Below are 15,422 nucleotides of genomic sequence, written 5' to 3' on the forward strand. Positions count from 1 at the left end.
AGACAATGAAACCATTCTCACCCGTGTCCAAGATGCGCTGGACATCTCTATCTTCAGGGAAGCGGTTTCAGTGCTGACTCCAGCTTTAGATCTGGATTGGTACTCAGCCAGGAGTTGTTTCTTCAAAGTCAGAGCATTAAGGTGGTTGTTAAACATTTTCACAAGCACTTTCCCAACTCATCAGTACATCAGCTCCTACACTTAGTCTCCTGGGCTCCTTGCCTTGAGTGATACTTCTCCCTAATCCAAGGTATCCTGTTCACTATTCCTAAAGTTCCAACTCATTACTCCCAGCACAGCTGTTTATTATTCCAAGTGCTCCTGTTAATTATTCCCAGTGCTCCTACTCATTATTCCCAGTGCTCCTGCTCATTATTCCCAGTGCTCATGTTCATTATTCCCAGTGCTCCTGCTCATTGTTTCCAGTGCTGCTTCTCATTATTCCCAGTGCTTCTGTTAATTATTCCCAGTGCTCCTGCTCAATATTCCCAGTGCTCCTGCTCATTATTCCCAGTGCTCATGTTCATGATTCCCAGTGCTCCTGCTCATTATTCCCAGTGTTCCTGCTCATTATTCCCAGTGTTCCTGCTCATTATTCCCAGTGCTCCTGCTCATAATCCCCAGTGCTCCTGCTCATTATTCCCAGTGCTCCTGTTCATTATTCAGAGTGCTCCAGTTCATTATCCCCAGTGCTCCTGTTCATTATTCCCAGTGCTGCTGCTCATTAATCCCAGTGCTTCCGGTAATTATTCCCCGTGCTGCTGCGTATTATTCCCAGTGCTTCTGTTCATTATTCCCAGTGCCAATGCTCATTATCTCCAGTGGTCCTGCTCATAATCCCCTGTGCTCCTGCACATTATTCCAAGTGCTCCTGCTCATTATTCAGAGTGCTCCAGTTCATTATCCCCAGTGCTCCTGTTCATTATTCCCAGTGCTGCTGCTCATTAATCCCAGTGCTTCCGGTAATTATTCCCCGTGCTGCTGCGTATTATTCCCAGTGCTTCTGTTCATTATTCCCAGTGCCAATGCTCATTATCTCCAGTGGTCCTGCTCATAATCCCCTGTGCTCCTGCACATTATTCCAAGTGCTCCTGCTCATTATTACCAGTGCTCCTGTTGATTATTCCCAGTGCTCCTGCTCATTATTCCCAGTGGTCCACCTCATTATTCTCAGTGCTCCTGCACATTATTCCCTGTGCTCCTGCACATTATTCCTAGTGCTCCTTCACATTGTTCCCAGTGCTTCTTCTCATTATTCCCAGTGCTCCTGCTCATTAATCCCAGTGCTCCTGCACAGTATTCCCAGTGCTCCCGCTCATTGTTCCCAGTGCTCCTGCACAGTATTCCCATTGCTTCTGCTCATTATTCCCAGTGCTCCTGCGCATTATCCCTAGTGCTCCTGCACATTATTCCCAGTGCTCCTCCTCATTATTCCCAATTCTTCTGTTCATTATTCCCAGTGCTCTTGCTTATTATTCCCAGTGCTTCTGCACAGCATTCCCAGTGCTTCTGCTAATTATTCCCAGCGCTTCTGCACATTATCCCCTGTGCTCCTGCGCACTATTCCCAGTGCTCCTGCTCATTATCCCCAGTGCTCCTGCACATTATTCCCAGTTCTCCTGCTCATTATTCCTAGTGCTTCTGGTCATTATTCCCAGTGATCCTGCTCATTATTCCCAGCACTGCTGTTTATTATTCTAACTGCTCCATCTGATTATTCCCAGTACTCTCAGGGTTCCTGCTCATTATCCCCAGTGCTCCTGTTCATTATTCCCAGTGCTCCTGATCATCATTCCCAGTTCTTCTGGTCATTATTCCCAGTGCTCCTGCACATTATTCCCAGTACTCCTGCACATTTTCCCCGGTGCTCCTGCGCATTACTCCCAGTGCTCCTCCTCATTATTCCCAGTTCTTCTGTTCATTATTCCCAGTGTTCCTGCTCATTATTCCCAGTGCTTCTGAGCAGTATTCCCAGTGCTTCTGATCATTTTTCCCAAAGCTCCTGCACATTATCCCCTGTTCTCCTGCACATTATCCCCAGTGCTCCTGCTCATTATTCCCAGTGCTCCTGTTCATTATCCCCAGTGCTCCTGCACATTATTCCCAGTGCTCCTGCTCATGATTCCCAGTGCTTCTGCTCATTATTTCCAGTTCTCCTGCACATTGTTCCCAGTGCTTCTGCACAGTATTCCCATTGCTTCTGCTCATTATTCCCAGTGCTCCTGCGCATTATCCCTAGTGCTCCTGCACATCATTCCCAGTGCTCCTACTCATTATTCCCAATGCTACTGTTCATTATTCCCAGTGCTCTTGCTCATTATTCCCAGCGCTTCTGCACATTATCCCCTGTGCTCCTGTGCACTATTCCAAATGCTCCTGCTCATTATCCCCAGTGCTCCTGCTCATTATTCCTAGTGCTTCTGGTCATTATTCCCAGTGATCCTGCTCATTATTCCCAGCACGGCTGTTTATTATTCTTACTGCTCCATCTGATTATTCCCAGTACTCCCAGGGTTCCTGCTCATCATTCCCAGTGCTTCTGGTCATTATTCCCAGTGCTCCTGCTCATTATTCCCAGTGCTCCTGCACATTTTCCCCAGTGCTCCTGCACATTATTCCCAGTGCTCCTCCTCATTATTCCCAGTTCTTCTGTTCATTATTCCCAGTGTTCCTGCTCATTATTCCCAGTTCTCTGTTCATTATTCCCAGTGTTCCTGCTCATTATTCCCAGTGCTTCTGTGCAGTATTCCCAGTGCTTCTGCTCATAATCCCCAGTGCTCCTGCTCATTATTCCCAGTGCTCCTGTTCATTATTCCGAGTGCTCCTGTTCATTATCCCCAGTGCTCCTGTTCATTATTCCCAGTGCTGCTGCTCATTAATCCCAGTGCTTCCGTTAATTATTCCCAGTGCTGCTGCGTATTATTCCCAGTGCTTCTGTTCATTATTCCCAGTGCCAATGCTCATTATCTCCAGTGGTCCTGCTCATAATCCCCTGTGCTCCTGCACATTATTCCAAGTGTTCCTGCTCATTATTGCCAGTGCTCCTGTTCATTATTCCCAGTGCTCCTGCTAATTATTGCCAGTGGTCCATCTCATTATTCCCAGTGCTCCTGCACATTATCCCCTGTGCTCCTGCACATTATTCCTAATGCTACTTTGCATTATTCCCAGTGCTTCTGCTCATTATTCCCAGTGCTCCTGTTCATTAATCTCAGTGCTCCTGCACAGTATTCCCAGTGCTCCTGCTCATTGTTCCCAGTGCTCCTGCACAGTATTCCCATTGCTTCTGCTCATTATTCCCAGTGCTTCTGTTCATTGTTCACAGTGCTCCTGCTCATTATTCCCAGAGCTCCTGCACGTTATCCACTGTGCTCCTGCACATTATTCCCAGTGCCCCTGCTCAATATTCCCAGTGCTTTTGCTCATTATTCCCAGTGCTCCTTCTCATTATTCCCAGTGCTCCTGCACAGTATTCACAGTGCTTCTGCTCATTGTTACCCAGCGCTTCTGTTCATTATTCCCAGTGATCCTGCTCATTATTCCTAGTGCTCATGCTCCTTATTCCCAGTGCTCCAGCTCATTATTCCTAGTGCTCCTGCACATTATCCCCTGTGCTCTTGCACATTATTCCCAGTGCTCCTGCTCATTATTACCAGTGCTCCTGTTGATTATTCCCAGTGCTCCTGCTCATTATTCCCAGTGGTCCACCTCATTATTCTCAGTGCTCCTGCACATTATTCCCTGTGCTCCTGCACATTATTCCTAGTGCTCCTTCACATTGTTCCCAGTGCTTCTTCTCATTATTCCCAGTGCTCCTGCTCATTAATCCCAGTGCTCCTGCACAGTATTCCCAGTGCTCCCGCTCATTGTTCCCAGTGCTCCTGCACAGTATTCCCATTGCTTCTGCTCATTATTCCCAGTGCTCCTGCGCATTATCCCTAGTGCTCCTGCACATTATTCCCAGTGCTCCTCCTCATTATTCCCAATTCTTCTGTTCATTATTCCCAGTGCTCTTGCTTATTATTCCCAGTGCTTCTGCACAGCATTCCCAGTGCTTCTGCTAATTATTCCCAGCGCTTCTGCACATTATCCCCTGTGCTCCTGCGCACTATTCCCAGTGCTCCTGCTCATTATCCCCAGTGCTCCTGCACATTATTCCCAGTTCTCCTGCTCATTATTCCTAGTGCTTCTGGTCATTATTCCCAGTGATCCTGCTCATTATTCCCAGCACTGCTGTTTATTATTCTAACTGCTCCATCTGATTATTCCCAGTACTCTCAGGGTTCCTGCTCATTATCCCCAGTGCTCCTGTTCATTATTCCCAGTGCTCCTGATCATCATTCCCAGTTCTTCTGGTCATTATTCCCAGTGCTCCTGCACATTATTCCCAGTACTCCTGCACATTTTCCCCGGTGCTCCTGCGCATTACTCCCAGTGCTCCTCCTCATTATTCCCAGTTCTTCTGTTCATTATTCCCAGTGTTCCTGCTCATTATTCCCAGTGCTTCTGAGCAGTATTCCCAGTGCTTCTGATCATTTTTCCCAAAGCTCCTGCACATTATCCCCTGTTCTCCTGCACATTATCCCCAGTGCTCCTGCTCATTATTCCCAGTGCTCCTGTTCATTATCCCCAGTGCTCCTGCACATTATTCCCAGTGCTCCTGCTCATGATTCCCAGTGCTTCTGCTCATTATTTCCAGTTCTCCTGCACATTGTTCCCAGTGCTTCTGCACAGTATTCCCATTGCTTCTGCTCATTATTCCCAGTGCTCCTGCGCATTATCCCTAGTGCTCCTGCACATCATTCCCAGTGCTCCTACTCATTATTCCCAATGCTACTGTTCATTATTCCCAGTGCTCTTGCTCATTATTCCCAGCGCTTCTGCACATTATCCCCTGTGCTCCTGTGCACTATTCCAAATGCTCCTGCTCATTATCCCCAGTGCTCCTGCTCATTATTCCTAGTGCTTCTGGTCATTATTCCCAGTGATCCTGCTCATTATTCCCAGCACGGCTGTTTATTATTCTTACTGCTCCATCTGATTATTCCCAGTACTCCCAGGGTTCCTGCTCATCATTCCCAGTGCTTCTGGTCATTATTCCCAGTGCTCCTGCTCATTATTCCCAGTGCTCCTGCACATTTTCCCCAGTGCTCCTGCACATTATTCCCAGTGCTCCTCCTCATTATTCCCAGTTCTTCTGTTCATTATTCCCAGTGTTCCTGCTCATTATTCCCAGTTCTCTGTTCATTATTCCCAGTGTTCCTGCTCATTATTCCCAGTGCTTCTGTGCAGTATTCCCAGTGCTTCTGCTCATAATCCCCAGTGCTCCTGCTCATTATTCCCAGTGCTCCTGTTCATTATTCCGAGTGCTCCTGTTCATTATCCCCAGTGCTCCTGTTCATTATTCCCAGTGCTGCTGCTCATTAATCCCAGTGCTTCCGTTAATTATTCCCAGTGCTGCTGCGTATTATTCCCAGTGCTTCTGTTCATTATTCCCAGTGCCAATGCTCATTATCTCCAGTGGTCCTGCTCATAATCCCCTGTGCTCCTGCACATTATTCCAAGTGTTCCTGCTCATTATTGCCAGTGCTCCTGTTCATTATTCCCAGTGCTCCTGCTAATTATTGCCAGTGGTCCATCTCATTATTCCCAGTGCTCCTGCACATTATCCCCTGTGCTCCTGCACATTATTCCTAATGCTACTTTGCATTATTCCCAGTGCTTCTGCTCATTATTCCCAGTGCTCCTGTTCATTAATCTCAGTGCTCCTGCACAGTATTCCCAGTGCTCCTGCTCATTGTTCCCAGTGCTCCTGCACAGTATTCCCATTGCTTCTGCTCATTATTCCCAGTGCTTCTGTTCATTGTTCACAGTGCTCCTGCTCATTATTCCCAGAGCTCCTGCACGTTATCCACTGTGCTCCTGCACATTATTCCCAGTGCCCCTGCTCAATATTCCCAGTGCTTTTGCTCATTATTCCCAGTGCTCCTTCTCATTATTCCCAGTGCTCCTGCACAGTATTCACAGTGCTTCTGCTCATTGTTACCCAGCGCTTCTGTTCATTATTCCCAGTGATCCTGCTCATTATTCCTAGTGCTCATGCTCCTTATTCCCAGTGCTCCAGCTCATTATTCCTAGTGCTCCTGCACATTATCCCCTGTGCTCTTGCACATTATTCCCAGTGCTCCTGCTCATTATTCCCAGTGCTCCTGCTCATTATTCCCAGTGCTCCTGTACAGTATTCCCAGTGCTCCTGCTCATTATTCCCAGTGCTCCTGTACAGTATTTCCAGTGCTTCTTCTCATTATTCCCAGTGCTTCTGTTCATTGTTCCCAGTGCTCCTGCTCATAATTCCCAGTGCTCCTGCTCATTGTTCCCAGAGCTCCTGAACATTATCCCCTGTGCTCCTGCACATTATTCCCAGTGCTCCTGCTCATTATTGCTAGTGCTTCTGTTCATTATTCTCAGTGCTAATGCTCATCATTCCCAGTGCTCCTGTTCATTATTCCCAGTGCTTTTGCTCATTATTCCTAGTGCTCCTGCACAGTATTCCCAGTGCTCCTGCTCATTATGCCCAGTGCTCCTGCACAGTATTCCCATTGCTTCTGCTCATTATTCCCAGTGCTTCTGTTCATTGTTACCAGTGCTCCTGCTCATTATTCCCAGAGCTCCTGCACATTATCCCCTGTGCTCCTGCACAATATTCCCAGTGCTCCTGCTCATTATTCTTAGTGCTTTTGCTTATTATTCCCAGTGCTCCTTCTCATTATTCCCAGTGCTCCTGCACAGTATTCCCAGTGCTTCTACTAATTATTCCCAGTGCTTCTGTTCATTATTCCCAATGCTCCTGCTCATTATTCCTAGCACTCCTGCTCATTATTCCCAGTGGTCCTGCTCATTATTCCTAGTGCTCCTGCACATTATCCCCTGTGCTCCTGCACATTTTTCCCAGTGCTCCTGCTCATTATTCTCAGTGCTCCTGCACAGTAATCCCAGTGCTCCTACTGGTTATTCCCACTGCTCCTGTACAGTATTCCTAGTGCTTCTTCTCATTTTTCACAGTGCTTCTGTTCATTGTTCCCAGTGCTCCTGCTCATCATTCCCAGTGCTCCTGCTCATTATTCCCAGAGCTCCAGCTCATTATGGCCTGTGCTCCTACACATTATTCCCAGTGCGCCTGCTCATTATTGCCAGTGCTTTTGCTCATTATTCCCAGTGCTCCTTCTCATTATTCCCAGTGCTCCTGCGCAGTATTCCCAGTGCTTCTGCTCATTATTCCCAGTGCTTCTGTTCATTATTCCCAGTGCTCCTGCTCTTTATTCCTAGCGCTTCTGCTCATTATTCACAGTGTTTCTGCTCATTATTCCCAGTGCTCCTGTTCATTATCTCCAGTGCTCCTGCTCATTATTCCCAGTGCTACTGCTCATTATTCCCAGTGCTCTCAGTGCTCCTGCTCATTATTCCCAGTGCTCTCAGTGTTTCTGCTCATTGTTACCACAGCTCTCGCTAAATTTTCCCAGTGCTCCAACTCATTATTCCCAGTGCTCCTGCTCATTATCCCCAGTATTCCTGTTCATTATCCCCAGTGCTTCTGTTCATTATTCCCAGTGCTCCTGTTAATTATTCCGACTGCTCCTGTTCATTATTCCCAGTGCTCCTGCTCATTATTCCCAGCACTGCTGTTTATTATTCTTACTGCTCCATCTCATTATTCCCAGTGTTCCCAGGGCTCCTGCTCATTATCCCTAGTGCTCCTGCTTATTATTCCCAGTGCTCCTGCTCATTATCCCCAGTGCTCCTGTTCATTATCCCCAGTGCGCAAAGATAAGGGGCCCCCTGTAAAACTATTATGAAATTCACCTAGACAGGGAAATACATACTGTAAATAAACTAGGGCAACTTCAACTGAATAAAGATCTCAACAAATGCTAAATGATACAAAAATAAGAGGTAGTGACACTAAATTATTAATTTTTTTTTTAACCATTCTTTTTATCAAACAGTAACCGGTGATTGGTACAGCACAGAGGAGCCAAGCAGTATACATTTTACACCATGTATGAATGGAAGAGTATACAGACAGTACATATGAGTGGAACATCACTGCAAAACAGGGTCAGCATGATCAACATTTTGAGGTGGTGTGCATATCTCTCCTCTAAAAGTGTTCCACGGGTTCCAAATAAGTGACCACTTCCTAGGGCACCCTCTTGCCAAATACACTGTCTTTTCTCTGAACATACACCAATCGAGATTTTTCTCCCAACCCTCCAATGTGGGTGGGTGAGCTGCCCCCCACAGTTGAGCGATATTTCGTTTAGCCAGCATGTACCCCAGAGTGGCCCACTGGGTCTGCGACGCGTTTAAGTCCATGGGCTCCCAGATGTTCAGGAGGCACCTTCTTACCTCGGGGTGGAGGAAGACATGTAATACTTTGTTAATTGTGTCATTCACCTGACGCCAAAAGAGGCCGACATGTGGGCGCTCCCAGATGATGTGTATAAATGTTCCGGTTAGGCCACATCGCCGTTTTCAATCCCCAGCATCCGACCACCCCATGTGTATTAATCTAGGCCCTGTTATGTAGGTTCTATGGAGGATTTTCAACGGAACCAGCCACAGACGAGCCGGGACGGCCACCACCTTGGGTGAGGAAACCGCCGCCTGCCAATCCTCATCATCAAGCTCTACCCCATCCTGCATCCACTTATCTCGCAGTCGTGTGAGGGGGTCTACCATGTGGTTGATTAACTTTTTGTATATTAATGATATCGTTTTATCTGGGAGGTATCCATCCAAGACTCTGTCCTCTAGAGGGGAGGCCTCCGGGGATCAGCTCCTCTAGGCAATGAAGACTGAAGCGAGTGTGAAACCTGTATATAGCGAAAGTGTTCAGTATCCACCAAATCATATTCACTCTGAAGCACGCTGAATGACTTAATTTCCCCCTTTCCCCAAACATCTTTGATCGCTGAGATCCCAATAATGTACCACTTATCGAACCCCTTTGTCCTCCACAGGTCGCCCAACTTCTCTGAATCCCAAAGAGGGGTGGCTAGCGTTAGTCTGTTTTTCCACCCAAGAAAATTTGTAACGTCGTGCCAGATTTGAACCGAATGTTTCGTAGGGCCTGTTAACTGGAACCGCCGAGGGCGGGAGTATAGCGCTCTGCCATACGTGCCGCCCGGAAGGAGCAACTTGTCCTTGGCTTAGCCTGCGTCATCCGCCGTACCATATGTGCCATGGTTGATAGCTGCCATATGGGCGGCCCAATAATATTTCTTAATATCTGGGATGCCAATGCCCCCATCATACCAATGCAGCTTATTCAAGGCGATTCGAGGCCTTCCGTCCCATAATAGATCCCTCTGTAGGCTCTCAACCTCCCTGAAATATCGTGCTGGAACTAGATCAAGAGTATTTTGTAGGGCATACAAGAACCGTGGCAATGCCATCATCTTGAACAGAGTAGCTCTGCCCAAAAGAGAAATGGGGAGAGTCTTCCAGCTAGCAATGTCACTTTTGAGTCTACGAAAAGGGGGAAGGAGATTTTGGGCATAGCGGACCGAGGGGTCCAGGGAGACAAAGATCCCCAGATACTTAAATCCATCCAAGTTGATTTGTAATTATTTATTCATTATTTATGGTAGTAAATTTAAGAGAGGTCTAAACCTTAGACTTCTGTATGAAAAAATGACTTGAGCAATGTATTTAACTTCAGTCATTCATCATGCATTCATGCTTATAAATAGATTGTTTGCAATTTTGTTCTTTAGCTAAAAGTACAACTCATTGGTAGAAAATGTCCATTGAACAAATAATTTATCGGGTGGTTTCCAAAGTTATCCCTCAACGCGCGTTTCGGCAGCCCACACTGCCTTCCTCAGGAGTTCCACCTCCAAAATGGTATGTTCTGCAAAGACAATTAAATATCACTTCCATGTCTTAACAATAAAAACCACTAGTTTCACTATACAAATCAATAAATAAGAATACATTTTGTCACAACAATATTACAATTCACATCTATTTACAGTATGCCGGAGCCAATGAAAGTGTACAGTATTAAAGTACAATACTAAATAAGGTGAATAAGGGACAATTGCTAGAAACAATACAAAATAAGATGAATAAGAGACAATTACTACCTAAAAGAGAAGGGATGAAAAGTGGGGTAGATATAGAGAGATAGATATAGAGGAAGTAAAGAAATCTAAAATGGGGTGTTCCTCATATTATCACTCTGCAGATCTGTTGAGATGTTAATAAGCATAACAGCAGTAAAAATAACCTACCACTGAGTGAGTAATGCTGGATTCTACAGATGGTTATTCTTAGTCAGTATAAATAAATGTACCCAATGTAACGGACAATTGCAGGTCCTGCAAATGAAAACAATATATATTTGTTCTTTGGTATACAGCATGTTGATATTTAATGAAATCTATAGGCCATCTATGCATTTATTATCTTAGGGTGAGACATCTTGTTACCTACTATATTATAGATAACCTAAAGTGGCTTACCAATTTGATAGTCAGAATGGGTCTAGGGCATGAAATAAAAAAAAACACGTAGGAATCCAGAACTGTCTTAGTCCATTGTTAGATAGTACTGAAAATATAACAAAGAAAAGAGACCAGCCATGAGAAAGCTCAACCTGAGAATGGCTCACAGTATGTCTGCAGATAGGTATATCTGATATTATGTTCTACCGTATAAGCGTGTGACGAGCCTGGACTGAAATTAACCAAGCGTCCTCAATGTAGCATTCTCATAGAATATACTGAAAAGAGAAAAACAGGGGAATCAGGTGCACAAACGATTTGATTTTCCTAAAGGAACAGTTTCATCCCAAGAAAGAACCAAGGGGCATATCATCAAGGGCTTTATCTCCGCTTTTCTGGCTTTAAAAGCTAGAAAAGCGGAGATAAAACCAACGCCCTATCAGCAAGAGGGTGCTTACATGCATATTCGCATGTTAGCACCCTTTTACACTACGCCTACCTTTGTATCTCTGATGAGATGCAAAGTGGGCGTTCCTGACATACACTACATGTCAGGAGAGCAATAACGCGTCTTTGCGCTATTAGCAAGGCTGCCCCAGCATTTTAGCAGACGTTAGTTTTTGGAGAAAACTGCTGTTTTCTCCAAAAACTAACATCTGCTAAAATCCCGACTAAGCCACCCCTAACATTGGGGGTGGATTATGCTGATACGACCACAGGGTCGTATCAGCAAGGTTATCGCCCTTTTGCAGGGAACATCGCTGGAAAACCAGCGATGTTCCCTGCAAAACGGCAATAACCTAGCTATCTCTGGAATTTTTATCGCCCTGGAGCAGCGCGTTGATGATAACGCGCTACCAGGGCGATAAAAAGCAGAGATAGCCAGCGATAAGAAAATTATCGCTAAGCACGACCAGCGATAATTATCGCTGGCCGTTGCTGATATGGCCCTAATATTTTTAGAGAGCAGAGCAGTTACCTTAATTATAGTAATGACGATTATATAAATGAGCTGCTGATCCAAAGCACACTGCAGCCTCTGCTGTAAATAAAAGAAAAGACAAACTCTCAAACATGTGCAATGACGATCCCGCATTGCACCAAACGAGTATAATATCATCTTTTAAATGTCTCGAGATGATTATTGTACGTTGACATAAACATGAGAGCTGCTTATTGAACCATATAATGGGACACTTTTATCATAATGAGAACCCACAAGTATCTACAATAGTGTATCTAGAGGGATGGCCCAAATCTAACATAGAATTCACAACGTACGATGTCCAGAATAATAATTGTTTATCACTCGGTCTAACAGACAGAACAAGTAATATAGTCAGTATGTAATCATAAAGGCCCCCAACGTGATGATCTATGTAGGCCGGTAACGGGTATTGCCGTCGAGAGATGCGCACAGTTATAATTACGAAGAAGCTGCACTGATGGTGGCTGCTTAATGCCAGAGCGCTACTCAAAAAAATGTGCAATGAGAGGAGTCGATGTCTTTAAGAGACGCCCCACTTACCGGTTAACTCGTAGCAGAGAGCAGGCAGCTCAGAGTCTATTACCAGATGAGTAGCAAGCGTCCGATTACGTTGGCGGATCAAAAGAATGTGAACCGCGCGTTCGGCATTTAACCCCTTCAGCGCTCATGACGGAGCCACTCCGTCATGAGCCACGGGTGCCATGTGCTCATGACAGAGTGGTTCCGTCATGCTGCGGCCGTTGGCCGCCGCTCCTTCCACGCTGCGCTGATTCCCCGCCTGTGCAGGCGATTAGCGCAGTGGGCGGAGTCATGACGGAACCACTCCGTCATGAGCACAGCTCAACCGTGGCTCATGACGGAGGGGCTCCGTCATGAGCACAGCGCCACCGCGCTGCCCCCAAATCCCCCCCAGCGCTGCGGCGGAATTCCCACCGCAGCGAAGGGGTTAAACTAGAAACCGAAGGATCACATGAATATCACGTGACTAGGGCCGGTATTGACGTTACCGGCCCGAGCAGAATTTATCTGGCTGGAGGTGTCTACATGGGAGGGATGCCAGAGTCTCAGGAGCCCATAGAGCAGGTCCCATGCACAGGACCCATGCACAGGACAGGCAAGGAGCAGATGCCATGAGCAGGACAGGCAAGGACCAGGTGCCATGCACAGGACAGGACAGGACCTAATCTCTAATCGGCGGCCATCTTTGACTACCAAAAGAAATTATAGTAGCTACTAAACCACCGTAGCAAACCCCAAACCCCGTAATGCCCGTGGGATAAATAGCTTAAGGCTTTATATAAAAGAGACCTAACTAATCTCAATGAAAAATGAAATATGAGAACGTACATCCTATATGGAGACTAACTATGGTTATGAATTGAAATGTTTACCATCACGGCCATCACAAATTATAATGCAGGATAAATCAAGTTTTACCGATTATTGACCCCCTGACTGCTATACCTGTGCATCCAATAAAAATGATCGGAAGAAGTACTAGAGTTTTAAACCCTTATAGGGAGCGATACGACTACTAATATTTCTGACGAAAAGATGAAACAAGGGCTATGTTAGCTCGTTGTAAAGGTAGTGCCTTCATGAGTGAAGGAAAACTAATATGATCATAGCGGTTACGTGGGCGTATGCTTTAAAAAAATGATTAATTGTTTCTTTCTATAGTTAAAGTGATTGCAGTGGCCCGGGTAAAGAACATCGAAAGTAAGGTCATGATCAGGAGGCCATCACTAGACAGACATTAACCTTGGACGATTACATTTATAGTGTGATGGTTAGATAGAGGCCATAAAGAGACTCATGACTTATATGAGGCAAGGACTAACAGATGAGGAACGAAGTAACTGGACAAATATCAATGGTCTGAATTAGTTGTTATAGCGAATAGCCTGGTCCCACGGAATTTCAGAGTTTAGCCTGTGTGCCAGGAGAAAAAATCCAATAGACCTCTCTGCGTTTCCTTACTGATTCCGAATCGTGTTCATTGTTGCGGTCAATTTTATCCAAAATTAACCAGCGAATCTCATTTTCTTTATGGTGCATATCCTTGTAATGCTTAACTAGGCTGCCATAAGTTTATTTGTTTTGATAGCTGACCGATGTTCAGTTAATCGCGTAGAAAACTGACGTGCAGCTTCCCCCACATACCCCTTGTTACAGGGACAAAGTAGCAAATACACTACATTGTCTGTCTTACAATTAGTGAAAGATTTTAATTTAATTTCTTTTTGTTGGTAATTATATTTATCAGTTATGATCGATCCTTCGCAGACCTTACAATGGGCACATTTATGGTTACCTGTGATGGGAAACTTACCGCCTATAGTTCTTTGTATAAACGCGGGTTGAGTTTTGAGTCTAGAGTGGACCATGAGGTCTTTCAAGTTTTTGTTTCATTTGTGGGCATACATGGGGTGAGGTAGTACAGCAGCAGGTTCAGCATTTGCATTGAGTATATGCCACTGAGCATTAATGGTTTGCCTGATTTTTTCATTGAATGTGGAGTGTCGAGTGACACAAACCAATTTTGGTGGTTCCATTTTGGTAATGTTTTGTAGCAAATGGTCACGATCATAAAAACGGGCTCTCTTATATGCTTCTGTTATAAGTCTTCTGGGATAGCCTCGATTTAAGAACTTTTGTTTCATGACTAATGCTCGCAGATCTAAATCTTTAACATTAGTACAATTACACCGAAGGCGTAAGAACTGTCCCATTGGGATACTTTCTCTCTGACATTTAGGATGATAACTTGAAAAGTGTAATAATGTGTTTCTTGCTGTCGGTTTTGTGTAGAGATCTACTTACAGTGTAGAATCTACATCTTTTATTTCAATATCTAGGAATTCTATTCTGCGGTCACCAATATTAGCTGTGAAATGTAGGTTGGTGTCGCACAGATTTATCCATTCAAGGAATTCCTTCAGTTTCTCAGGGTCGTCTTTCCAAATGAACAGAATGTCATCGATATAGCGTGACCACTGACATATCGACTCGAAAAGGGGGCAACCTCATTGTATATATAGAGATGTTCAAAATACGCCATGTAAATATTGGCTAACGTGGGGGCACATGATGCCCCATAATGACTTCCCTTGATCTGTTTAAATAAATCTCCATTAAATTCAAAGGTATTTTCATCAAGGACTATGGTTAAAAGATCAATGATGAAGGGCACATCACAGTCAATGGAGTAGGTCAAAATGAACCACTCTACAGCTGTGAGTGCCACCAATTGGGGGATGTTGCTATAAAGGGACTCGATATCAAGAGATACCAATGTATCTCATTGGCTGTTAAAGGGGAGTCCCTCTATCTTTGGAATCATGTCCTTGGTATCTCTGACATGAGATGGAGTTTTAATCACATGCGGTCGTAAAATTTGATCTATATATTTAGATATATGTTCTGTAACCGATTCTATTGTAGTAACAATAGGTCGGTATGGAGGACTATCCCTATCCTTATGAATTTTCGGAACCCCGTAGACACTTGCCATACGGGGAGCCAATACATTCATATAGTCACTTTCATGTTGACAAATGACATCCTGTTCAACTGCCTGCTTAGTTAGTGTTTGAATTTTTCGTTGTACTCTCGATGTAGGGTCAGAAGGGATCTTCCTATAGTGTATAGGATTATTCAGAAGCATGTACATATGATCAATGTATGTATCTGTATCTAACATCACTATCCCTCCACCCTTGTCACAGCTTTTCAGTGTGATGTTTTTGGAATCCTTTAGACTTTTAAATGCATTAAGTTCTTGTTGTTGTAGGTTTAGGGTGGGATTAGGGTTAAATTTAGTGATCTCCTTGAGTTTTGTCATCACTATGGTTTCAAAAATGCCCACTTCCGGTCCTACCTGTTCCAAAGTAGGAGTGAAATTTGATACTGGTCTAAGACCAGAT

At 44.8% G+C, this 15,422-nt stretch overlaps 1 long non-coding RNA gene across 2 annotated transcripts in view; it reads right to left on the minus strand.

Moving 5' to 3' along the window:
* Nucleotides 1-15,422, minus strand: part of LOC146799692 (uncharacterized) — a 240,601-nt gene that overhangs the window by 123,053 nt on the left and 102,126 nt on the right. Inside the window, exons 2-3 of one of the 2 annotated variants that reach the window (XR_014969303.1) lie at nt 10,296-10,382; nt 7,988-9,913 (exon numbers count right to left, since the gene is read on the minus strand). This is a non-coding gene — a long non-coding RNA (uncharacterized LOC146799692). Of the gene's footprint in view, nt 1-7,987; nt 9,914-10,295; nt 10,383-15,422 lie in introns of those variants that run through there. The other variant, XR_014969304.1, reaches the window with a different exon arrangement.

The sequence above is a fragment of the Triturus cristatus genome, chromosome 9 (assembly GCF_964204655.1).
Source record: "Triturus cristatus chromosome 9, aTriCri1.1, whole genome shotgun sequence".
In the NCBI taxonomy this organism is placed as follows: Eukaryota; Metazoa; Chordata; class Amphibia; order Caudata; family Salamandridae; genus Triturus; species Triturus cristatus.